This window comes from Crinia signifera, chromosome 1 (genome assembly GCF_055691185.1).
Source record: "Crinia signifera chromosome 1, ASM5569118v1, whole genome shotgun sequence".
Classification (NCBI taxonomy): Eukaryota; Metazoa; Chordata; class Amphibia; order Anura; family Myobatrachidae; genus Crinia; species Crinia signifera.
Window position 1 is genome coordinate 44,565,321 of NC_139217.1, and position 27,881 is coordinate 44,593,201.

A 27,881-nucleotide genomic window follows, 5' to 3' on the forward strand; every position below is an offset into this window, starting at 1 on the left:
CACAGGACACCCACAAAAGCAACGTGGGTGTAAAAACAAAACCCCACTGCACTCTCCAAAAAAAAAAAAAAAACTGCAGATCAGTGATGCAGTGATGCAACACTGATTAGCAGTGAGGGGCAGCAGGCACACAACTGTGGGTGCAACCTGACAGGGTATATATATAAAAAAAAACCCTGGACCCCCAAAAAGTTGCTGATCAGTTAATTAATTTAAACTGATCAGCACAAAAGGTGGGGCAGCAGTCAGTTGCACAGGCAGCACAACCTTTGGTGCAACTGACAGGTATATATATAAAAAAAAAAAAACCAAAAAGTTGCTGATCAGCACAGATATACTGATCAGCACAAAAGGGGTGCAGCAGACACAAAATATAGCACTCTTTATCACTCTCTATCACTCTCTGTCACTCTCTGTCACTCTCTGTCACTATCTCTCACGATCTGTGACTCTATGACACTGCAGCAGCAGCACACAGGAAGTCACAAGATCCAGGAAGCATCCAGCTGCTGGCAGCACGCTACCAGCGGTGATCAGGTAAGTATCAGGCAAGGATCAGGTATGTATATCACGACAGATTGGTCGGTGACCGCTCTGCACGCAATTCCAGACCGGAATGGCGTCTGCAGCGCAGTCACCGTTAGTTTAAATGACGCGCCTTGGCTGTGATTGGTCCGTCGGTCCGACGGACCAATCACAGCCTTGGGGGCAGGTGGGGTGAGGTGGGGTGAGGTGTGGTCATCACCGGTGACCCCCTCATGCCCCCTCACACCCGACGGTGATTGACACCTGTGTTACCGAGCGTCTGATTCGCCGGTAACACAGGAAAACGCTGCGACTGGCTGTTCACATTGAACAGCCAATCACAGCGATCACCGACGGGGGGGAGGCATCGCCGCCCCCCCTGGGCATGCAGGGACATGTCTGCTGTCAGGGACAGCAGACATGTTTAAACTGTCACCGCGTCTATAGACGCGGGGACAGTTTAAAGTCATGACGTATATATACGTCATGTGTCGGGAAGTACATCCCGGCCATGACGTATATATACGTCAAATGTCGGGAAGGGGTTAAAGAATGATCTGTAAATCATTCTGCATATAACCAAAGGTGAAAAAATGACGTTAACAAAACAAAAACACAATCTTATTTAATTAATGGATTGTTGTGGGGATGCATATTTTGAAGAAAGCCATCGATACCAAATACGATTACATTTGGATTCAGCCTTACACGTAATATATAAATATCTCTCATGCTGCACTGTAGCATTAACCTAGGAATTCCAGGCCTTAAAATCAGGTCCCGAGGAAGCCATCCAGAGTCTAGCTACTGTAGGCAGACTTTAGCCAATGTACATAAATTAATTGCATACTGCCTAGTATGTTTATCCAGGACAACATCACCAGACACCCCAAGGCAGCAAAACCTAGGTGTTAGATTACTTTGGGGAATTCCTGTAACAGTTATGGCTTGATTCACCTGGTCCCAAAATGATTTCACCATCGGGCAGTCCCACAATAGATGCCAAAAGGTTCCTGAGCTACCCTGACACTTAGAACATACATCTGAAGCCCTCCCACCAAATTTTACCATTCTAGCTGGAGTCAGATAGGTTCTATGCAAAATGAACAATTGAATTTGCTGAAATCTAAAAGAAGCAGTAGATTCCCGAGGACAAGCAAGTGCTTCACTCCATTCGTCCCCAAATAACCCACCCACTTCCATTTCCATTTTTGCTGTAAATTTGGTAAGTCAGTGGTCAGCTCCGGAGAGGAGCTTTTAAAAGTCGGCAACCCTGTATATAACACATGTAACTGTGACAGGGAAGGTGGCCCCTCTCAGCTCTGGGCCCCATAGCAGCTGCACTCCCTGCACCTATGTTAGCTACACCCTGTATATAACACAGGTAACCGTGACAGGTAAGGTGGCCCCTCTCAGCTCTGGGCCCCATAGCAGCTGCACTCCCTGCACCTGTGGTAGCTCCCCCCCTGTATATAACACATGTTACTGTGACAGGGAAGGTGGCCCCTCTCAGCTCTGGGCCCCATAGCAGTTGCACTCCCTGCACCTATGGTAGCTACACCCTTGTATATAACACATGTAACTGTGACAGGGAAGGTGGCCTCTCTCAGCTCTGGGCCCCATAGCAGCTGCACCCCCTGCACCTATGGTAGCTACACCCCTGTATATAACACATGTAACTGTGACAGGGAAGGTGGCAACCCTGTATATAACTGTGACAGGGAAGGTGGCCCCTCTCAGCTCTGGGCCCCATAGCAGCTGCACTCCCTGCACCTATGTTAGCTACACCCTGTATATAACACAGGTAACCGTGACAGGGAAGGTGGCCTCTCTCAGCTCTGGGCCCCATAGCAGCTGCACTTCCTGCACCTGTGGTAGCTCCCCCCCTGTATATAACACATGTTACTGTGACAGGGAAGGTGGCCCCTCTCAGCTCTGGGCCCCATATCAGCTGCACCCCCTGCACCTATGGTAGCTACACCTCCTTATATAACACATGTAACTGTGACAGGGAAGGTGGCCCCTCTCAGCTCTGGGCCCCATAGCAGCTGCACTCCCTGCACCTATGGTAGCTACACCCCTGTATATAACACATGTAACTGTGACAGGGAAGATGGCCCCTCTCAGCTCTGGGCCCCATAGCAGCTGCACTCCCTGCACCTATGGTAGCTACACCCTGTATATAATATGTGTAACTGTGACAGGGGAGGTGGCCCCTCTCAGCTTTGGGCCCCATAGCAGCTGCACCTATGGTAGCTACACCCCTGTATATAACACATATAACTGTGACAGGGAAGGTGGCCCCTCTCAGCTCTGGGCCTCATAGCAGCTGCACTACCTGCACCTATGGTAGCCACACCCTGTATATAACACATGTAACTGTGACAGGGAAGGTGGCCCCTCTCAGCTCTGGGCCCCATAGCAGCTGCACCCCCTGCACCTATGGTAGCTACACCCCTGTATATAACACATGTAACTGTGACAGGGAAGGTGGCCCCTCTCAGCTCTGGCCCCATATCAGCTGCACCCCCTGCACCTATGGTAGTTACACACCTGTATATAACACATGTAACTGTGACAGGGAAGTTGGCCCCTCTCAGCTCTGGCCCCATAGCAGCTGCACCCCCTGCACCTATGGTAGCTACACCTCTGTATATAACACATGTAACTGTGACAAGGAAGGTGGCCCCTCTCAGCTCTGGGCCCCATAGCAGCTGCACCCCCTGCACCTATGGTACCTACACCCATGTATATGACACATGCAACTGTGACAGGGAAGGTGGCCCCTCTCAGCTCTGGGTCCCATAGCAGCTGCACTCCAAGCACCTATGGTAGCTACACCCAGGGCCGGATTATAATGGGGGCACAAGGGGTCAGTGACCCTGGGCCTCCCTCTAGCTAGGGGCCCCCTGTGGTTGGCATGTATTTTTTTTTTTTTTAGCTAAAGGTTTTGTGCATGGGATAGGTGGTGCTGCAGCTTCACCTATCTGCCAATGTGACAATGATTAATGGTGCTGAGCATCGGGAGCCAAGTGTAGAGTGCAAAGGCTGAGACATTTGTGCTGAGCTCTGATTGGTGGAGCTCATTACATGCTTCTCAGACCCTCTGGGTGGCGATACCCTATAGAAGCTTATGGGCTTCTATTGCCGCCCGCTGTCCGCCGTCCGCGCGCCCCCCCCCCCGTCCCCCTTTGATCTCCTCCTCCCCCAGCAGGTGTCACAGCCTGGAGGACACCCGGCTGCAGGGGGGTGGAGGAGACGCAGGGGGACACTGGCAGCCGCCGGGATGTGACGGAGACCCCCGCAGACCACATCACAGGTATCGCGGGGGTCTCCGTCACCGCAACCCGATGCTAGTCGCATATGTTACTGCCTTGTCAGGCAAAGGGCGGCGATGTATATTGATACATCCCGCCCTTGATCCCCCCTGTTTGCACACTATATACGCATGCGCAGAATGCAAATCAATCATTTGATCTCTCCACATCCGGAGCTGTCTGCAATGTTGAGTCAGGTCCTCTGTCAGCATTAGAATTGTTTTTGCACACATTACATGTAACCTAATATACAGGTAATATGAGAGCACATTTCCGGGATGCTAACTATAATTTCTTCCTAGCTTACTATGTAATCATCTAAATAACAGGCATTTCCAGGAAAATATATGCAAGGAATATTAGTTTAAGATTAAAAATAAAATAAATTCTATTTTCTGCTTGGAAGAGCCGTGGTAATGTATTTCTGTCTGAGCAGCGGATTAAGCTTCCATTCCCGCCTCTTGGTTTCTCTCTCAAGTGTAACTTATTTATCCCTGTTCCCAGTTTTACACCTAATTCACCCTTATTATGCACTTCTGTTTTCTCTGAAATTCTGCTTCAGTTTATTATTTGAAAAAAATGTACTGGTGGCTTTTATTTTATAAAGAGCTATGAATATGTAAATCTTTATACCCTATGAGCTGTGGCGTTACTTCTTTACACTAAGGGGGGTATACAACGTGGGATCACGGCTGTCGATCCCCTCCAACAGCCGTGATCCTGGCCCTTTTGAAGTCTGATCGAGCGCATAATGATAGATGGGATTCAATGTCCCGCCTGCTGCTTAGCGCAAAGGGGGCGTGGCCGCGAAAAACGGCCGTGGATTGTCGATCTGCGGCCGGGATTGCAACAATCCACGGCCGTTATGGCAGAACGGGCCCGACAGCTTCTAAAGTCGGGTCCATTCTGCTGTGTTCCCGCCTCAATGCTGTAGAATAGGGAGCTGCCGCTATTTCCCACGTCGGAAATAGCGGCCGCACATTGCATACCCCCCTTTTTTTTAATATTTTATTGGAATAGCCAAAAATATTGACAACAAATCAGCCAGTACAAGACATTAATATAAAGAAAGCAACTAAAAAATACAGATTAATAACTGGTCCTCATACAATAGTCTGACAGATGTGGCTATTATTTTTCAAAAAGATTTTTTTAGGAGTTATAATAAAGAGAAAAAAAAAAAGAAAGAGGAAAGAAAGAAAAGAAAAAAAAAAAGAAAGGAAAAAAAAAGGGGGGGGGGAGAAGAAGGAGTACAGGGAAGGGGGATGGACAGACACTTTACGCGGTGAAACAAATCCAGGAGTAAGTCCAGCTCACTCCAGACCAGGTATTTGCCATTTGATGCAAATTGTACCAGGAGTCCCAGACAAGGTGACATTTTTTGACCTTGTTATTTAAAAGGGCTGTGATATACTCCATAGATGCAAGATACCACATCTTATTATTCATCGCATTTAAAGATGGGGCCTCCAGTTGCTTCCATCGAGATGCTATAAGAAGTTTTGCTGCATTGAATAGTTAAAGGCAAAGTGAATTCTGGGCTTTAGATAAAGAATCAACAGGTTTACTCAGGAGGATATTCAGAGGGGTTTTAGGAATAGGTTGGCCAGTTCCCCTCGAAGCCACCTGTGTGACCTCATCCCAAAATTTGGAAATTACAGGGCAGTCCCACCAAGTGTGGTAGTAGGTGCCAATGTGTCCACATTGCCTCCAACAAAAATCAGAGGAGCCCGGAAAAAGCTTGCATACCCCCTTTTTGTAGATGGGAATGTTATTTTTTTTTCCCTCATCTATTAATGGTCATTTATGACCATACAAAATTGCAGTCCACAGGATTTTTTTTTCCTACATGATTGTTGCCAGGGGTTTCATGCTCATTGCCAGGGGTTACATGCCTGTTGACAGGGGTTTCGTGCTCATTGCCAGGGGTTTCTTGCTCGTTACCATGGGTTACATACTTGATGTCCAATGTAGTGCTCCTGATGCATTTCATTGTGCTGTATACAACTTTATCAAAATTGTGTACAGCATGACAAAAAAACATTAAGAGCACTACATTGGACACAATAGAGGATGATTTTCAACTTTCATCCCCACTCGGACCAGCTCAGCAACCCCTACATAACTGGTCATTGAAGCCCTCCTTCATCACCCACTGCTTTATAGGACTTTGGAGCTTATTCCACCATATCCACACTGGACTCAAGGAACCCGCCTTCAAGTGAGGTCATCGCCAACACGGAGCGTAACATCCTCTAGCTGTGGACTTCCACTGTACGCCTGGTCAGAGATTTTAGTGGTGACGTATACATGTGGACATTACCCATGGGGGTTCTCCATTATCCCTTTGAGTGCCAACATCTCTGTGAGAGATTCACAAAATATCTGCCACCGTCACTCACATTTGTTATATAAATTCAAATTAAAAATGTTTTGTAAAAAAATATTATATTTCCTATATAAGGTAACATTACGGGTCATTATGATGAATAAAAAATGTTTGCTTGGCCATATTTTCACACCTATTTTGACAAAGTCACTTGCAGTGGCGGCTCCTACCTCTTTCAGGGAGCGGGGCTGCCTGCAGCCGCAGGCACCCCCCTCCCCCTGTCACCGCCAATGCCTTCAGGTCCCCGGCGCCTGTCCTATGATGACAGGCGCCGGAAGTTACTCATGCGCAGTAAAAACATATGTGCTGCGCATATGGCCAGCTTCTATGGGCTGCTTCAGCAGCAGCCCATAGAAGTAATCATGGTCCCGACGCCTGTACAATATAAGTTACAGGCACAGGGACCAGCGCGTGCGCAGTACCGATAAATGTACTGCACATGTGCAATCGCCGTTTTTGCACGTCAGGAAGGGAGGAAGGTAACACCTCCCAATGGCACTGCCTTTGAGACTGGCAGGTCGGACTTCCAATCACATTGAAGCCAGTGCAGTCTCACAGACTGCATCTGGCTTACACTATAGTGGCAGATTTTACCGCCACTGGTTACTTGGCTCTCAAAGGGTTAATATACTATCCTAGTATAAAATTACTTGCACAGACAGATAGTAGACATGGAGGCCAACCCTGATGATGGAGACATTATTTTAGCACTGCTACAGCCAATAGTCTAATCACCCCTCACTCCACTTCTTTTGGAGTGACCACAATGGAGTTACAGTACTTTAATATGCAATCACAATTACACAACCGAGTTGCGTAAACACTGGACGAATGTAACACAAGCATCAGCAGCTTCATGGCACTCTGTTTTTGCGGTGGACTAAAATAACAATTCATTTCTTAACCTCTTAGCACCAGAGACACGAACCCTGGAGGCACAATTAAGACTGCGGTCCATCAATCTGTGTACTGTGTACAGTATTGCTCAGAAGTTTGAGGCTTTAGAGAGTTTTGATGTTTTTCTGGGCAGACTTCCCAATCTGTACCAAGCCATTTACTTCAGACCACCTGAAGCCCAAGTGTATGAATTCATGCGCCTCATTAAAGCAGCCTGGAGAGACTTGTACAGAATCCACACTGAGTTTAAAAGAAACATTTTTATATCATTTATGTGATCGTTGGTAAAGCAAGCAGAGTATTCTGTCAATATTTATTAGTAAGACAATGCAGCCATAGAAAATCATTCTGGATTGACTCCTGAGAGCCCTATATCCTCCAAAAAGCGGTAATTGCATTGTTGATGCCACACAGGATGTCTTGAGGGGGAGGGTTTTTCAAATGTTTCATTGCAGAATAAAATAAAAATAAATGTGGAATTATCTCAAGAACACGGGAGCAGACAATTTTTCTATTTAAATTGTTTTATTGTAAATAACAGGATTGGTTGAGTCACAACAGGGGGAATGTAACAGAGCGGGATTCGATTTATAAATATTACCGGAATATTGCAGAGAAGTCGACATTTTGGAAAGTGTTCCATTGCAAATCCCTATCAAGATGACATTGTACAGTATTTAAAAAAAGATACAAATTGCCGTATACATTGATGGTATGGTTATAGAATCCACAAGTTAATCAGCTCATTAAAGTCCAAAAAAAAAAGGTTTTGTGGAAGGCAATGCAGAATATAAAAATACGTTTGTACCCAGACACATTAAAACTGTCTATTAGAACCATTCATCATAATTAAAATGATATATAGTACAGGTTCGGTCTCCCTTATCTGTGTATTCCAAAAAACAAAATATTCCAAAAACCATGGTTTTTCTGAATATTTCGGGGTGTTTTTTTTTTGATAATTACCTCGTCCCCGATGTCCATGGCGGCTTTTGGGATCCTCTTCAGCGGCATCTCGTGCAATGCACCCCTGGGACCGGAGATGCGCTGAAGAGGATCCTGAAGGATGCCGCCATGGTCGCTGGGAGGACACCGTGGACTTCGGGGGACCAGGTAAGTAAAAAAAAAAATATTCCAAAAACCAATAAAAATTCCTTATCCAAAATGCTCGTGGTCCTGAGTATTTCGGATAAGGGAGACTCAACCTGTAATATCTGTAATATCACATACATCAAACTGTTAAAAAATTCAAAATGGGATCTATCATCTAGACAACACCCGCTAAAGCAGGCATGGCCAAACTGTAGCCCTCCAGCTGTGAAACTACACATCCCAGCATGCCTTGCCATATGTCAAAGATATATATTTCTATTCATTGTATATCTATATTTGAATTTCAGTATCATCTCAGCCTTAGTAACTTGTGTTTCTCAAGCTAACTAATACAAGAAATAAAAATCTCCTGAATTAGAGTGCAAGATAAGTATATGCAACTATCAGAACAACGATACTGGTGTTTTGTCAATCCCCAACAAAATATACAAGTGAACAAATAAATTTACTGTGAAACATTCACAGCGCTACCTCAAATAACAATCACCTCACCACAAAGTGGGGGAACAAAAGAACACAGGGCCTTATTCTAGTTCACTCTTTCTGACAAAATCCTTCTTAGATGGACAAAACCATGTGCACTGCAGGTGGGGCAGATGTTACTTGTGCAGAGAGAATTAGATTTGGGTGGGATTTTACTTCAAAGTGAGATCTATATTGCAATGTAAAAATAAAGCAGTCAGTATTTACCCTGCACAGAAACAAAATAACTCACCCAAATCTAATTCTCTCTGCACATTTTACATCTGCCCCCCTGCAGTGCACATGGTTTTGTCCATCTAAGAAGGATTTTGTCAGAAAGAGTGAACTAGAATAAGGCCCACAATGTATAACCTAATAATTGGTGTTCACCCGACGGTTAGAATAACTCCATAAAACCAGGTTTCCGTAGACCTGGAACAGAAGAAAATCTCCAACACCCCAATGGATATAGGATAATTGGAGACCATAGAAACAAAATTCATGCAATAGTTCTGGTTAAAAACAAGAGAACACACAGAAAGAATGTCTCTGTGTGGCACACCAGAAGGAGTTAAACAATAAAAATTTACTTTTATTAAGTATTATTAAAAGGCAGTGAAATAAAAGACATAAAACGTGGGGCCCCGATGTCCCGTGAAATGTATTAATATTAAATTGTATAGTGATCAGGTAGGAATGTGTTTTTACTTTTTTTAAATACGTTTCAATAATAATACAACTGGTCAGTGGAAACGATTATGGGCCTTATTTTGGTTCATTCTTTCTGACAAAATCCTTCTTAGATGGACAAAACCATGTGCACTGCAGGGGGGGCAGATGTAACATGTGCAGAGAGAATTAGATTTGGGTGAGTAATTTTGTTTCTGTGCAGGGAAAATACTGACTGCTGTACATAGTTACATTGGGCCTTATTCTGGTTGGTGCGGCCGGGCCGTACGCGTACGTTCCGGGGTTTTTCATGATCTACGCATGCGTACAATCGCAAATGCGCAGGCGCGAACACTCCACAACGCTTACGGACGGGTCTCTCCGTGCGAAAAAACCTGTACGCGAGAGTACGGGCATTGGGGGCGGCATAGGGGCGTGTTGAGGGGAGCGGCCGAAATAATGAGGGAAAATGGGCGTAAATATGGGCGTACATGGGGGTGTGCACCAAAAATGAACGGTACTACTACCGCACGATCGCCTAAAGCACCGTTCATTTCGGACACAAAACAGGCGCCCGCCAACCGCCAGCTCAGACCACCCCTACAGATACCGCATGCCTGCGTGCGCCTGGGTTTGCTAATTTACGCTGATTACTACTCAAACACATACACCTGAATGTAATAAGCAATGCTGCAGTCTATTAAGTCAAAACCATGATTTCACTACCTGCAAGCCACACACAGCACTCAAACACATTGGAAGCTTATCTTTCTATACTTCTCTACATTTAAAGGTTTGTTTAATTTAAGGTAAGAATCTTTTTAAGACCTGCTTATATATGCTAAGGTAGGTATTTGTTAAACAGTTATACACATTCACTACGTGCTTTCATAGACTTTACACAGTAGCACACTCAATCTACACAAGTTGACATGTGTCAACGTGTTCACTCTAATACAAACATAGGTTTTGTATTAAACTCCACACAGACATAGGCATTCATCCACACTCACCCCACTTATCTAAGAAATAAAGACGCGTACAACTGAATGGGCTTAAAGGGGACGGCTTATTTATTTTGAGCAGGGGCGGCCTATTTGAATCTAACTAAAATTTATGTCCCTGCTCTAACTAAGGTGGCGGGCAAAGAACGGCATGCAAGATAAATAACATTGCTGGAAAATAACAAAGTAATAAAAATAACAAACTCCGGATCTAAGGGCCACCTGCCCTTAATTGCCAAGGACCGGCCACCTGCCAGCGTCCAAGACAACGGCTCAATTATGAAGCGGACTTTTCAAAAGGGGCCAATTGCCCTTAAGGTCAGGGGGTTGACCTTCTGCTTCTGCCCCTGACCTCGCAAATATCACTAAGGCAGAGCTCACCACTCTGCCCGAGTCATCAAAAAATTGGGCCACCTGCCCTCAACTACAAATGTCCGCAAGAATTTTCGCTATCCGAAGTAGATGATCGTTAAGGTCCAGATGCGGGCCCACCTGGATCGGTGATGCCCACATCTCGACATCAACCACCAGCTAAGTGTAAATACAGCTCTAATTTAACTACCGTTCTTTCCGCCAAGACAAAATAAGCCGACAACAACTAAACAACTAAATGCCAACGACTTCTCAAAAACTAATTCTAACTAATAAATGGGGCGGGCGGGAGGGCAACGTTTCCTGAAGCAAGAGACAGAATCTTCTGGAAGCAAGAACATCACCCCATCAATCTCCACCTCTGACCTCAACCAGCCTATCCTGAACCGTCATTCAAATCAGCCAACCCGTCAATCAAGATAAGCCGAACCCCCGGGCCCAGATCAAGTGTGTGAGCTAAGGATTCCTGCCAATAGCCAGGTGAGTTTATGCTGTTTTCAGCCAGACAAGCTGGCTTCTACAGTCTTAAACTCCACACAGACATAGGCATTCATCCACACTCACCCCACTTATCTAAGAAATAAAGACGCGTACAACTGAATGGGCTTAAAGGGGACGGCTTATTTATTTTGAGCAGGGGCGGCCTATTTGAATCTAACTAAAATTTATGTCCCTGCTCTAACTAAGGTGGCGGGCAAAGAACGGCATGCAAGATAAATAACATTGCTGGAAAATAACAAAGTAATAAAAATAACAAACTCCGGATCTAAGGGCCACCTGCCCTTAATTGCCAAGGACCGGCCACCTGCCAGCGTCCAAGACAACGGCTCAATTATGAAGCGGACTTTTCAAAAGGGGCCAATTGCCCTTAAGGTCAGGGGGTTGACCTTCTGCTTCTGCCCCTGACCTCGCAAATATCACTAAGGCAGAGCTCACCACTCTGCCCGAGTCATCAAAAAATTGGGCCACCTGCCCTCAACTACAAATGTCCGCAAGAATTTTCGCTATCCGAAGTAGATGATCGTTAAGGTCCAGATGCGGGCCCACCTGGATCGGTGATGCCCACATCTCGACATCAACCACCAGCTAAGTGTAAATACAGCTCTAATTTAACTACCGTTCTTTCCGCCATATCAGTTCAACTTGAACTGACCCGCCACCAACCTAATTACAAATACTCCCTCAGCTAAACCTCTACACTTCTCAATGCGTCTATTAGATTCTGAAAAAACAAATCCATCCCGACTAAAGAGAGATGCACCCCATCCGGCCTGTACAGGGTCTCGTTTCTAAAGGATATGGCCTCGTGCCTGACGACCACTCCGCCCTCCGTTACTATAGCCCTGCCGACTACGGAATTGATCCGCCTACGTACCAAATCAATGGCACCCGGATTGAGTGCATCTCTCCAAACCCTCCTAGGTATAATCTCTGACCAGAAGAAACGGCAAAATCTCCATTCTCTGATCAGGTCCAGCAATAAATTCCTAATCTCAAAACGAATATTGAGACCGGAATTATGCGTGAGGTCGTTGCCCCCCAAGTGGATGATGACAAAGATTGGGTAGCCAAACGCCCTAACTGACTCATCCAAGAGACCCCTCAACGCGGACCACCTCATACCTCTACGCCCCAGCCAGCGGATAAATTGCGTCTCAGGGAAACGTTCCGTATCCGTGGTTACCTGGGACAAGGACAACCAATAAATAAATGAATGCCCCACCATCCAAATCATATTGGTGTCCAAGCGTTGACCTGTAAGTTGAAGTGATATATACCGTTAGAAAATTTGAAATAATGGCAAACATCTGGCAAAATTTTAAAGGGGGGCCCGGGAGATTCCCTTAAAGGTGATTTTGCAGTTCTATATTAAATTGTTGATAACTAATAGGAATGTGATTTGGGTGATCTATTTAAGACTAATTGATTATTTGACCCGCTTGAATTAATGTATAATCTCTTCCTGTTGTTTCTTATTCTATGGTGGGGGGTGGGGTCACCCGATTTGACTTGAGGCAAAAAACACAAATCTTCCACCAGTTGGCTAGAGCCCAATTTAAGACTGGTGATAACACAAAAAATTCCTCAAGGCCCCTCAAACACTAAAGCGTGTTTGGGCGAGCGGCTACTCCTCAAATGGGCTCACTGGACTATGTCGGCCTGATGTATCGCTTAAATGCACCAGACCGCCATCTTCCGAGTGCTCGTATGTCGACCTGAGACCAACCCGCCGCAGCGGCTGCCGAAGCGGCGCCGATACGGAAAGAGTGTGTCCCAAAGTCGGCTGGAGAAAGACCCTGATGCAATATACAGCGCCTGAAAACCGACCTGAACTGGAAGTTAGTAAGGGGGGACCCGTCGATGTGCATCAGCCAGGCCCCGGGCAGTTGGGGCCGCAACTCCACGTAAGCCAGAGCCGCCGCCACCGGACAGATCCGGCGGTCGCCACTCTGACCCAAATGGACCCACTGCCCCCTGCCCACTACATCAGTCTTTGAGCGCTGTATCTTACACAATAAACCGTCGTGGTGTACGTCGACATGGGCGAACAGCATAGGCGAGGGAGATGCCCTGGTCGCGGACACCAGTTCGCCTACTCTGAACGCCCCATGGAAAGCCATGGCAAAAGCCAGCCTGAAAAGTCGAACCTCGTAATCGTTTGAGCAAATTACTCTTAGGGACCTCGAGATTCGACGCAACAGGCCGGCATCAATCGGCCGTCGCCTGTCGGGCAAAACCGGCCTGGCTCTGGCCCATCCCTTTAGCATCCTGGAAAGCATGAAAGACTTGGTGATGTCTCTCTTCCCCCCAAGACACAAAAAGAATGATATGCCTGCCAGAGAGCGTCCAACAAAACTTCTGGACTTACCCTCTGTGTACAGGTTCCATACATGGGCATTAATAAGACGCTTAGAGCTCTTACCTGTGCCACCCTGTTCGAGCATGAACTCGCTCCAGCGCTCCCATTAGGCCAGATAAGCTCTAAATGTAGCTGGCGCTAGCGACCGCAGGGCCAGCTCCTCTACCCCTCCAGAGGCACCTGCCATAAAAAAGATGGACATTGTTCACCATACTTCTGGGCTAAAGGCACAAGTTGCCTGAATCTCACCCATTCGAAACGGGACAATGCATCCGCTACTTCATTAAGAACGCCTGGGACGTGCTTGGCTCGCAACGTAATGTTGTTCGCCAAGCACATCATCACCATCCGTGCTAAAATACGCAAAACTGGGAGAGAGGTTGACCTCAGTTGTGTAATGGATTGGACCACCCCTAGATTATCACACCAAAAGACAACCTCCCTGTTTCCCAATTCTGCGCCCCAAAGCTCTAAGGCGACCATTATTGGAAATATTTCCAATAACAGCATATTCTTGGTCATGCCGTCTCGTGCCCAAGATTCGGGCCAGGCCTCTGCGCACCAACGTCCCGCATAAAATGCGCCGAATCCGGAAGATCCTGCCGCATCTGTATATAATTCCAACTCCGCATTTACAACGGCTGGAGCTTGCCATATGCATATGCCGTTGAAATTATCCAGAAACATCTCCCACACTTTCAGGTCCCTCTTCATTTCTGAAGATAGACGTAGAAAATGGTGGGGTTTGCGAATCCCGACGGTCGCTCGCTGAAGTTTTCTACAGAATATTTTGCCCATGGGTATAACTCTACATGCGAAATTAAACAGGCCCAATAAAGATTGAGCCTGTCTAAGCGTTAACTTAGCAGCCGCGATGGCATAACGTATTTCGTCATGCAACCGGCGTACTTTATCTAGAGGAAGCTTACACAGACCTAGCTCGGAATCAATTTCAATTCCGAGGTACACCAAATCAGTAGTAGGTCCCTCGGTTTTTTCCCCTGCCACGGGAACCCCGAAATCTCTAAATAAATCAAGTGCTGCTTCTAGTAACTTAAGGCACAGGTCAGAATTTGGAGGACCAACTAAAAGAAAGTCATCCAAATAATGAGTAATGCTGTCAGCTCCCGACACTTCCTGCAGGCACCACTGCAAAAATGTGCTAAAGCGCTCAAAATAAGCACATGAAATGGAGCAACCCATGGGCAAACATTTATCTATGTAAAAACCCCCATTCAATTTAAATCCCATGTACTGAAATGCGTTCTTATGTAAAGGTAATAGTCTAAAAGCTGATTCAACATCCAATTTGCACATGAGGGCACCAAGCCCAATTTTTCGAATGATGTCTATAGCATCCTCAAATAAACAATAATTCACTGTGCACAAATCGTCATTGATGGCGTCGTTGACAGACGACCCTCTAGGACAAGAAAGATGCTGAATCAGCCTGAACTTCCCTTTAACTTTTTTGGGAACCACCCCAATAGGGGACAAAATTAGTCCCTCAACTGGTGGTGTTGTAAACGGGCCTGCCATGCGACCTAGTTTTACCTCGGCTTCAACTTTTTGAGATATTATGTCAGGGTGTTCCATGGCGGAGCGTAAGTTTCCCTTAGTTCCCGTACTAATTGGAGCGGAAACAGGTAATTGAAAACCTTCTGAAAATCCGGACTGCAAAAATCTTGCTCCCTCTCTGTCCGGATACCGTTCCAGCCATGGTAACATCCTGACCAATACTATTGGAGTTGGGGCTCTATCCAACGACAGGTGCCGCTGGACCGCGGCTTTGTTTTGTCGTGGACTGAGCCCCACCTCCCCCACCAGTTGGAGGTTTTGTGCAATCCTTGATTGCGTGTGAACCTCCGCATCTGATACAAAGGTGGCGAAAACGACACCGATTTCCCAGGCTGCATTGCCCATTATTAAATGAATAGCACCTACCATGGGCATGCTTCGTATTACTTCCCTTATTAATATTATTGTAAGGCCTACTCCCATACTGCCTTACCCACCCCTTATTCTCAGGAGCCCTAATAGGTGTAGCTGATTCGGCAACTTCGCCGTATAACTCTACGTCTTTCTTACCAAAATCGTACACCTCCCGGCCATGCTGTTTCCTCCTAAACTCTTCGTCATAGACCCGCCAACCGGGACCGACGTAAGAGGTGTAGAGTTTATGAATAAGGAACTGGTATCTCACCAGGTTCACATATTCATCTGGATGTGTCTCTAAATAACAGGCCGCAAAAATAAGTATGCCTCTTACCCAGTTGTTATAAGTGCGAAAGGCATCCTCACTAGCGGGTCCTTTCTTCCTTGCGGCTAGAAGGGCCAGCCTATCTTTGCTTGTTAAAGCAAAGATATCTACATAGCGCCCTTTTCTGATCCTATCCCTAGCCCTAGGGCGCAAACCCCGCTTAACAGCGGTGTTCGCGCACTGCACCGCATCAGACTCCACCGACACATTGGAGGACCCGGAGCTATGGGACCTATATTCCCTACGTCTCTTCCGCCTTCGTTTCCTCACGACGCCGTCTGAAGATGACTTATCTTCAGAAGACGTCGATGCCAATGAGGAATCCGAGGTTTCATCTCTGCGCCGTCTCTTCCGAGACTTTGCAGATCTTTTCCGCTTAGCTTTCTTCTCTACAGATGAATCCTCTGACCCCCCACTGCTAGACCCTGCATTATCATCATTTGTCCAGTCAGGATCATTCGTGGACTCACCAGTATCAGATGATGCTGCCCTTCTTCTTCTACGTTCACCGCCTCCTCGACTTGACGATGGGCCTTCCATGGCTTGTTCCGCGGAATCTTGACCTGTCAATAGAGGTTCGTTAACAACCCCCATCACAGGTGGGACATTCGGCGATACCCTTTCAGCAGAGGAAATGGCATTTCCCCCTCGCGCCGCCGTAATAGTCGGAGCTATCGCCTTGGCTATGAGGTCAGATACTGACTCCAAAGTAGCCGAAGGGGCAGTTTCCCCCTGTCCACCTGTCCCGGTGGTTAACAGAGGAGCCACTGCCGACACCACCGCTGCGCATATAGATGTAAGCGCCGATGTGTCTAATGACACAGTGTTACCCTCTGTGTTCCTTCCTGCAACCGCGTCCGCATATGAGCGACCGGGTTGCGTCCTGGCCCCCTGTGCCGCCATATTGGTCTCCCTAGCCTTCTCCGCGACCAACCTTCTCCTTGCTGCCCGTCTAGATCTGGCGTTAGAATATCTAACCCCCTCTACAGGATTCCTTTCAGAATCACTTTGTTGGTCCCCGTCGCTACCCTCGCCTTCTCCGCTTGAGACAGCAAAGGGAGTTTGCCCTTGTGAACCTGATTCGCTGCTTTGCGAATCCGCCTCACCGGAGTTAGTGCTTGAGGCTACGGATTCTGCCGAATCCTCGCTATTATCCTGCCACACTGCTACGGCCGCTTTAAACATTTCAAATTCGGCATCAGTTAACTTATGCCTCATATCCTCAATAAATTTCCCTTTGGGGTTGCCATTATAATTAATACCACTAGATGGCGCTGCTGCCACATTCCTATTGTTTCCTTTGTTATGGGACCTCCTGCTATTCCCCTTCCTCCAGCAGAGGGCGCTCCAGGCATAGAAATGCCTGCAACACCCTCAGCAGCATCTCCTGCTGCACCCCTGCGGCCATTTCTAGCTCTGACGGCCATTACATGCCCAGTGCTCATAGGCACTGCACCCCCCTTTTTTCTTTTATTTGGCGCTCCGGTCCCCCGACCGTTGCGCCTTGACTTTCCTGCCTGACCTGCGGATGCGGGTCCGGATTGACTCCTGGCACCCGCATCCATCACTGCACCCCCGTTTCTGCCTTTATTTGGCGCTCCGGTCCCCCGACCGTCGCGCCTTGACTTTGATACCCTGCCTGCCTGATGTGCAGATGCGGGGCCGGATTGACTCCTGGCGCCCGCATCCCTCTTATCTGATGCGGCGGTTGCCTCAGGCCTAGCGCCTGAGCTCCGCCGCCCGATGCTGTGCGACACGGCGGGGACGGGTGCCGGCACATCACCTCTAGCCGCCCGCCCCCCCGCGCATGACTGGCGTGAGCGGGTTGCCGGAGGGATTCCTGAGCCTCCGGCAGCACCGCCACGCCGCCCTGTCCTGCCCTGTACGCTGCTGTTAACCGCCGGAGCGGGCGGTCGCGCCTGCGCTCCGGCAGCCCTCCGTCTGGGAGAAGGGGATAGTCCCCTCTCACCGCCCCTGGACGGAGGCCTGGCTCTAGGCCTACTCGCTTGTACAGGGTCACCAAGCGCAGCGTATCTAGCGGGAGCCCCCGCAGTGCGCTTAGGCCTTGGTGACATGTTAGGATAGATATAGAAAAAGGGAAAGGAATTTAAAGTGGTGAATATAGTTTAGCAGTGATAGTATAGATAACTGGGGTGAAAGAGAAAAGAAATGGGTAGAGAGAATATAGAAAGATTAGGAGAGAAATAAAAAGGAAATATAGAATATCAATAACAGTTATTAATAATAATGTCTTTGTACTCAACAGTCCTCCTCAACGTTTCCTGAAGCAAGAGACAGAATCTTCTGGAAGCAAGAACATCACCCCATCAATCTCCACCTCTGACCTCAACCAGCCTATCCTGAACCGTCATTCAAATCAGCCAACCCGTCAATCAAGATAAGCCGAACCCCCGGGCCCAGATCAAGTGTGTGAGCTAAGGATTCCTGCCAATAGCCAGGTGAGTTTATGCTGTTTTCAGCCAGACAAGCTGGCTTCTACAGTCTTTATGATACAATAACATAAACCACATCTAACACCTACAAAGTATGTTTCAGCAATGTTTTAAGCCCATGCCCACTATTTTGCACACAATCTTTGTATAGTACCCAAAATACAGAACTGTACCACTATCTGATCTGCTATGAATTGGATTTTACTACACTCTGGATGTAAGATGCCACCAATCACATTATTGCACTCACATCTCTCTAACAAAGGATTCCTACATCTGCTTATGACACTGTAAAATCATATATATTTAAAAAGTTATACATGTTTGTTCACAAGCAATTTTCTCATGTTTGGCCGATTCACACATCTTTTTTTAGGGAGGACACATATGCATTCCTACACAAATGTACCTTTTGACCCTTGTTTGTCTGACTCACCCTATCCATGAGGAAAGCATTGTTCTGGACCTGCTTTTACCTACTACTGTAGGAGCTACCTCACCTGCACACAAACTGCTTTCTCACCTATTAAGTTGCTCTGCACATGTGCTGACACAAACTAATTAGCAGGGAAAAGTTGGATAGGAACATGGGAATGGCCATGGAGAGGGTTACACATGGGAAACTTCTACCACACTTCAACAAATGTTCAAAAATACCCTGGTCAGTAAGTACACATAAATGTAGTATTTGTTTCACACAAGAAATTACACATACAACAATTTTGTTTTAATTGGTAAAATAAATTTATTTGCTGTTCAGCATCACAGCTTATTTGACACTTTAATGTCATAAATCAAATAAACAAATAAAATAGACACAAAAATAAAAAACAGCCAGAACAAGAGGTTGCATATCTCCAAACATGTGTTACCCTGCAAATGCAATGGTGAAAGAAATGGGGACACCAGAATACGTACTGCAACAACCAGGGTGAATACTAAGCAAGATACACACCACCAAAAATGTATCCTGCATTTGTAGAGGTCAAAATAAGAACTTTAATGCCCATGGCACGAAAATGGATCGATGGCCAACTCAGGAAGTGGATGTCCAGTGCAATTTAAACATTTGGGGTCCAACCACAGAGGAAGTGAACCAGGTCTCATTATTTGGGCCCTTTTTTCCCCTTTTTAGATGGGGCCTTGGGGACAGGGGCCTTTGGCTCAGATGGCTTGCGGCGTCTTCCCCTAGTGGACACAGGAGGGTCAGCAGAGGTGGAAGGTTGGGGAGCAGCTTGGGGTGGGCCAGCAGATGGGGGATTGTCCCTTAGGGACCTGGCGATGGTCAGCAGCTCTGCAAGAATTTCATTCTGGCGGCTGAGGTGTTGGCCAATGCTTTGCATGCCAGCCGCCAGAGTGTCATTCATGCGGTTGAAGGCCTCACACTGCTGCCTGTTTGTGGCCTTCCAATCCGCCAGAAATTCCCCAACCTGCTGCTGACAGACCGCAGCATCCACCCCTTGCTGCTCGATCCTCTCCAGCATCACCATCACGCTGGCATCCCATGTCTCCTGTGGCTGGGGGTGTCGTCTTGGTGGAGGCTGGACCACTTGCTCCACCTGTGGCTCTGCAGAGGAAGATGCTGCCGGTTCATCCTGGGTCTCTGCTTCTTCTAGAATAATAATTGAAAACAATGTCACCATCACATACGCACAAAAAAATATCTTTCAAAATACAATGCATTACTGTGACTTACCATCAAAAGCAGCAGCAAAGACCTCCGCCGGGAGCTCACTATCCATATTGGATATCCCCCTGACCTCGGCCACATCAATGACATCCAAGGCGTCCTTCTCCAGGGGGGTATACTCCAAATTATCTGGCATAGGCCCCCTCCCGGTGGACATGCTGTGGTTGTACCGGTCAGTCATCTTCCTCTTCAGTGTCGTTTTGAAGTCTGTCCACCTACAAGTTTAAAAATACAAATATCACCATGAGATATGTGCACCACTGTGCTACGTGACATTTCTTAGTGTGAGTGATCTTATGTTTTTTAGCCATATGTGTCCCACACACACATTAATGTCTCCATTAGGAGGCATTTCAGTGTCTCATCTCATTCATTAGGCCACTAAATGCACATACATAGATCACTATGCAGAAATGACATCATCCATGGCCAAATTATGCACCTCCACCTGTTGTGAAACTACACATTCCACCATAGCTTGACAGTGTGGTTATTATGGAGTAATTTAACTATGGGATGGCATACTGGGATGTGTAGTTTCTCACCAGCTACATGTGCACAGTTTGGTCATTCTTGTTTCAGTAGCATCATATGGAACATGTTACAACAACTCTTTCAAAAACACACTTTCTCTTGTCCCATCACATACTTCACATACTTTACATGAGCAGAACTGTGCCCATAACCTCACATCACACCAATGGTGCATGTTTCATATATAAATGTGGGTTATTAGACATGGTTGTGTTCACATGTGACATTGAAGTGTAGCACTATCTACAAACACACCTTTCTATTATTCTCAAAACATACATGTAACATATGTACACACATATGACATTATCAGGGGGACAAACACACTTGCCTTTTCTTCACCGCTAGCCAATCTCTGACCACTGGTGACACCTGGTTCACTTCCTCTGTGATCTTGTCCCAAAGGTTTCTCCTTGCACTGGCACCCGGCTTCCTGGTTGCCAATTCTATCCATTCGCGTGCCCTGGGCACTAAAATTCGCAATTCTGCCTCTACAAATGCAGGGTTTCTCTTTTTGGTGGTGGTATCCTGCTCAGTCCTCACCCTAGATGTTGCAGCTCGTTTTCTGGTGGCCCCAGTTCTCTCACCATGCACCTGCTGGGTCACACCTGTTTGGAGAGATGCAACCTCTTGTTCTGGCTGGTTGCTTGGCCCTTGTGGAGCTGGTGCAGTTTGAACAGGGCCTGTTAGTGAGGGGCCCGCTTGGTCTTGCAGGCTACTTCTCTCTTGGGCCCTCCTTCTTCGCTCCTGTTCCCTCTTCTGCAAAGCTTCAAGCAGGGATTCTGCTGTAGCTCTCTGTAGAGCGTCCTCAGCTGCGGAATCCTCTGAGCTAGACATGTTTGCAGCAATTCTGGCCTGCATCTGACTGAATATTTATATGGTAATCTCCCGCCATGAACAAGGGGGCGTATATTTTTCCCCGCATTGTAGTTGCTAATTTACGCCGATATTTCCCGCCGATAATTCCCGCTTAAATTACGCAGGTCTCAACGCACCTGATCAATCACCTGTATATGCACATACACAGGTTGTGGAGCATTGTGTACTACATCGTGAAATGTGTGCACCTGTCATTCCAATGATGAGTGTTGTCAGCTGGTATCTGTTGGAGTTCGTGTATGCTTTCTGAGTCACATTTCAAAACATCACTTTATAATGCTTTCCTTACATATGTAATGAGTATGAAATTGTCATACGCCAACATGTTGCATTGTGCCTTTTTTATCAGCGTATTTATTAGTAGACGGTTGCGTGTATTATTTTCAGCACACTGTATATACAGTACGTCTCTCCATGGAAATCGGTGTATTGTGCCCTTTTATCAGCGTATTTATTAGTAGACGGTTGCGTGTATTATTTTCCGCACACTGTATATACAGTACGTCTCTCTATACATTGAAAGCATGCTGTTGGTTATGGTGTGTGTATATCAGAACGGTCCGCGTAAGTTTCTATTCGCATCCAGTTTGTTAATGTAAGAAGGATTAATAAAGTTAATACTAAACAAACAATTTTTTTACACCAATCAGCAAGCACCAAAAGTGATATATGTACCTGCAATTAATAACTGCGCCATTGCCAATATGACTTCAACCAGGGCTAGGGCGTTTTCTACCCAGGAGCTGTTGGCCTTGGTTGAGGTCATGGACCGGCGCCTGGGGCCCAGGGGCCCATATGTGTCCAACATGGACAAGCGGCGGGCATATAATGCTGCCCGCCGGCTAATCTACGCCCGGACCGGCGTACGCAAAAGCCTGCCACAAGTTGAGCGGCGCTGGTCTGACCTGCGCCGGCGGCAGCCAGTGATGCTTTCCACACTTCGCCGCCATATTGCCCGATGTAAGTTTTTATTTACTAGTATGTCTGCGTTTTTTTTTTTCAATGATTTCTGTAATTTTTATAAATATGTTCATGAGTATGTGGGTGTATAGGGGGTGTATATGGGGTGTATAGGGGGTGTATAGGGGGTGTATATGGGGTGTATATGGGTGTATAGGGGGTGTATATGAGGTGTATAGGGGGTGTATATGGGTGTATATGGGGTGTATATGGGTGTATAGGGGGTGTATAGGGGGTGTATATGGGTGTATAGGGGGTGTATAGGGGGTGTATAGGGGGTGTATAGGGGGTGTATAGGGGGTGTATATGGGTGTATATGGGGGGGTTTAAGTAGTTGCTCAGTTTTTGGGTGTAGCATATCAATTAGTTTGCATGATAAATGTCTGAAATATAACAGCAATGATAATTTGGAAGGTTATGAGCATGACTAATGTGAATTTTTCTTTCCCCCTTTTTTTGAAACCCAATCTTCGATTTCTATGCCATCAACATGAACATTTCAGCACGGGCAAGGGCACGCATAGAAGCCCGGGAGCAGGCAGCCCGGGAGCAGGCAGCCCGGGAGCAGGCAGCCCAGGAGCAGCCAGACGAGGAGGAGGAAGAGGAGGAAGAGGAGGAGGAAGAGGAGGAAGAGGAGGAGGAAGAGGAGGAGGAAGAGGAGGAGGAAGAGGAGGAGACAATGGGTCCAGCTGGGGCCCACCAAATTTCAACATCCCCTTCCACCAGCCACTCCCCTACCCCCACCCCCTCCCCAACCCCCACCCCCTCCCCAACCTCCACCCCCTCCCCAACCCCCACCCACACCCCTACCCCCACCCACACCCCTACCCCCACCCCCTCCCCAACCCCCACCCCCTCCCCAACCCCCACCCACACCCCTACCCCCACCCACACCCCTACCCCCACCCCCTCCCCAACCCCCACCCCCTCCCCCACCCCCTCCCCAACCCCCACCCACACCCCTACCCCCTCCCCCTCCCCAACCCCCTCCCCAACCCCCACCCACACCCCTACCCCCACCCCCTCCCCACCCCATTTCCAACCCCCCTACACCTCTCCACCACCCACCCCCAAACCTCTCCAATCCCCACTCCAACCCACTACCAGTATCCCAAGTCCTATCCCATCCCCCTTGCTCCTGACCCCCCCAACCACCGCACACCCAACCAGCGGCGAGCAGGATGGCTCAACTAGCCGTAAGTGAATAATGTGTCTAATGTTTACCTACACATTTCTACACATAAACAATCACAACAACCACATATGTGTATCCAACATCAACATTAGTTGCAACATATCACTGCAGGGCGACCATGAGGTGTGGCCTGTCCTTCTCCAGGAACAAGGGTCCCCTTGGTGTTTTTTTTTTGAGTGTGGCCATGCCTCACCCCTTGAATAATTGACATAACAGTACATCCAATGACATATCCGACATTAGTGGTGTTGTAGTTATGTGGATCCAGGTGTTGTGTAACTCCACTTCCCAGCATGATGTGCAACATAAATTTAGAGATTGTTTTGTTAATAGTGTGTGAGGCCATGCGGATGCATGCTTTACAAACATAGCTTTAGGCCTATAATTTGTACAGCAATGTCCTAAATTTTAAATAGTAAGGAGTGCTTAAGCCACAACAATGTCATAACCCTTAAATAGCACAGCCTAATTGTGAGGTTAGAGGTGAGTCCCCCAAAACAAAACTACCAATTGGGATACAGCATACATTCATCCAAGAAGGAGTAATTAATTTAATGTTATGTAATATGTACAGTATGTGTGTGTCAACAGAATAGTATTTTGGACCGTGTTTACAGCAGACACATCTTCAATGTAGTTGTAAAATGTATGTGGCCTTCACAGTTAACTCCCAAATTCATATTATGTTACAATGCAACAAACATTTGTGTATATGATATATTAAAATATACTGTAATGTTTTTTTTCCCTTCACTACAGACACAGAACAGCACCAGGATGATGTGGAGGAAATTCTGCGGGAAATCTTCCTGACATTATTTTATTTGACTATTCTTTTTGGCCGACTGGAGGCCCTCCTTTATTTTTTTTTCCCCCCTTACTCTGTTTTGTTGAAATAAATGTTTTTGAAAAGTTAGAAGTTTCCTGTGTTTTTAATCATAAATATGTGAGAGGGTTTGTAAGAGCAGGTACATACAGATGTGTAATGTAAGTTAGATTTGTAATTTGAGGTGAGGGGTAACCATTGATGTGTGAATTTGTGTGTTTTTGAGTTAAATAACACATAGTGAAAATGCATGAATTTTTAATGTTGTTAGATTAAAACATCACACATAACATCAGGGTAGGTATACATGTTACACATTTTGGACAAACCAATTATGGACATAATTTAGTACATACACACAAACACCAACATAAATTTATTTAAAAGTAAAAGCAATGTGGGGACACATAGATAGTGATTAAAATGCCACATTAGAACATAACAAATATACATGTAATGAGGGTTAAAATGTTGTTTTATTAGGGTCTTTATTAAGGTAGACAATTGAGTTAATAGAAAACAATAATTGAATAACAATTAGAATAATTAATTAATTGTCTGAATTTTAGTTGAAAGGCAAGATTTGCAGGTCCATACATGTAAAGGGTATGCCAGCGTACATGGACGTACGCTCACTCGCACGAGCGGTGACATAAGCTGAGTTTTCTATTGAAAACAATAGGGACCCGTCCGTGCAAGCTGGCGTACGCTCAGATAGCCGCAAGAAGTCGGTGGGAAGACGGACGAGAGACGTCCGTAAACGGTGGCGTACGCTCTGTTGTACGCCAGTTGTCGGTGTGTAAGGGCTGGTCCGTCCGTGTACGTTGGCGTACGCTCAATTGTACGCCACTCCCCTTCGACGTTGTTTCTGGCCGTACGTATGCGGCTGATTTGTGGGTGGACTTAACCCCAACGGCCGCGTACGGAGAGCGTACGCTAATAGTGAACGTACGCACGTTTGGCCGCTCCGATCAGAATAACCTCCATAGTTACATAGTAGGTAAGGCTGAAAAAAGACTTGCGTCCATCTAGTTCAACCTGGTATAGATATCCATTGCTGATTTGGTAGGTTCTGGTATTTTACAGACAAATTATATTTCTTATTTGTACCCATGGATGTTTTTCTCCAGTAAATGTTTGTCCAACTTTGCCTTGAACGCATTTAATGAGCCAGCCGTTACCACCTCTCTGGGAAGAGAGTTCCAGAGTTTGACTGTTCTGACCGTAAAGAAATTCTTTCTACTAGCTGAATGAAATCTACTAGCTGAATGAAATCAGCTAGTAGATTTCATTATTTTTACACTGCAATATAGATCTCACTTTGAAGTAAAACCCCACCCAAATCTAATTCTCTCTGCACATGTTACATCTGCCCCACCTGCAGTGCACATGGTTTTGCCCATCTAAGAAGGATTTTGTCAGAAAGAATGAACCAAAATAAGGCCCTATGTCTGGATCTATTCAGTTTGAATGGTAATAAATTAATCCCGTGGAGCTGTAGGAAATCAGGTACCAGGGTGCAAACTGCGCTATATATATATATGCACACGAGCGCATGCATCCAGGTATTGTCCAAATAATCCTATAATGGATTATATTGTGGGTGATAATATATTATTAATAGAAAACTCCGGGCGGGTGCACGGCGTAAGGATAATGGCAGGACCACTGTGACACGGGACCTAGAGCAGACTGTGATCCGTCTCCAGTGTGCCGTACAGAGAGCAGGTACACTGCAAGTGGAGCCTGCGTGTGCCCGTCTCCTGGCCGGAGAAGCATGTGACGAGCGGTAGATTATAGCCACGTGCTGTTCAGTATTGCGCTCACACAGAGGTCTCGGTCACAGACGTCATGTGCCGCGCCTCTGGCTGCAGGCTCAGGGACTGGCGTGCCACTGAAAAAGTAAACCCTATCTAAACAGATCAAAATGCATTCGTGGGGAAAGGGGACATGGGGGCACACACACGAGGTGTGTGGTCAGCGCACGCTTCACTGGGGAGCTTCGTCAGGACCAAGTTCCCCAGCGAAGCCTGCACTGACCACACACAAAAAAACAAAATCCACTGAGGTACCAAGAGGTAGAGGACACCATCCCGATTCATATAATCAGTGGTAGGAGTTGGTAATTTGTGCCATCTTAGGCCACTCCTTGCAAGAACCATCTTTCATCTTGTTCTCCCTCCGGAGTCCGGACTGATATTGTGGGAACATTTGATGCTTCCAATGGATTTCTGAATATCGGGACTCTCCAGGCTACTTCCCCCCAAAAACTGTGAGGTTGGTGAGGACTTTGAGCACAATTCTCAATTTTATTTATTTCCTTTATAGCATAACATCAAAGTTTTTAGTACTGGCTTAATGTGTTTTTAGTATGCATTAATAAATCATTGTAATAGACCTACCAATCTGTTTTTTTAAATTTCTAAATAGCGCTGCTCAATTTTTTTCTTGTGTATTTAACAAATGAAAAGAGCATTTTTTGTTTAGTTCGGGCTGAGAGCCTTAATCTAGGCTGTGCCAATCCAACCACACACAAACCCTGCAAAGTCTCTGTCTCATAGCTAAGACCCCTCCAAGGAACACATATTATAGGGAAAGTTTTTCAAAGAATGTGTGAAATAATGGGAATAGAATAAAAAATACATATGTCGTATTATCCAAAAGTGGTTAGACAGGTGTCTTACAAAGGTAGAGACACTTTTCTAACTAGAAGTTCACGGTCTGAGTTCACGGTCTGAGTATCTGTCCATAACAAAATAGCTGACCCCATACAGCAGACAGTTTTTGAGGATGCAAGAGGAAATGGTGGCCATTTTCAAAAACAGAAACAAAATATATTTGGTCTTTTCTATTGAGCAACCTGTGGGTGCTGTACCCCACTGCAACATCGTTCATATAAATATAAGAGGTGTGACTCACTGTAAAAGTCAAAATAATTGCTCTTATTTATTGTATAACTTGTGTGTGTTGAGTTTATAAATATGGATAATGATTAGAGATGTGCGGCGGCCACTTTTTCGGGTTTTGGTTTTGGTTTTGGATCTGGATCTCCCTTCGTGTTTTGAATCTGGATTGGTTTTGGCAAAACCACCCTTGTGGGTTTTGGTTTTGGTTTTGGATCTGGATTTTTATGAAAAAATGCTAAAAATGGCTAAAATAACAGAATTTGGGCCTGTTTTTGCCCCTAAAGTATTATTAACCTCAATAACATTAGTTTCCACTAATTTCTAGTCAATTTGGATCACTTCACAGCTTACAAAATTGTTTTCATTTACTGTAGTTGGGCCAAAAGGGTATACCGAGGTAGCTGGATGACTAAGCTAAGCGACAGCAGTTGGCATCACATACATGTGGACCTTACACTTCCAACCTGGCACAGCGGCACTGCAGGGGCAGACAGGGTGGCAGTTTAATAAACTATCCCAAAAAAAAGAGAACTGCTCCAAACAGCAAATACAAAGAGGTATAGGCCTTGT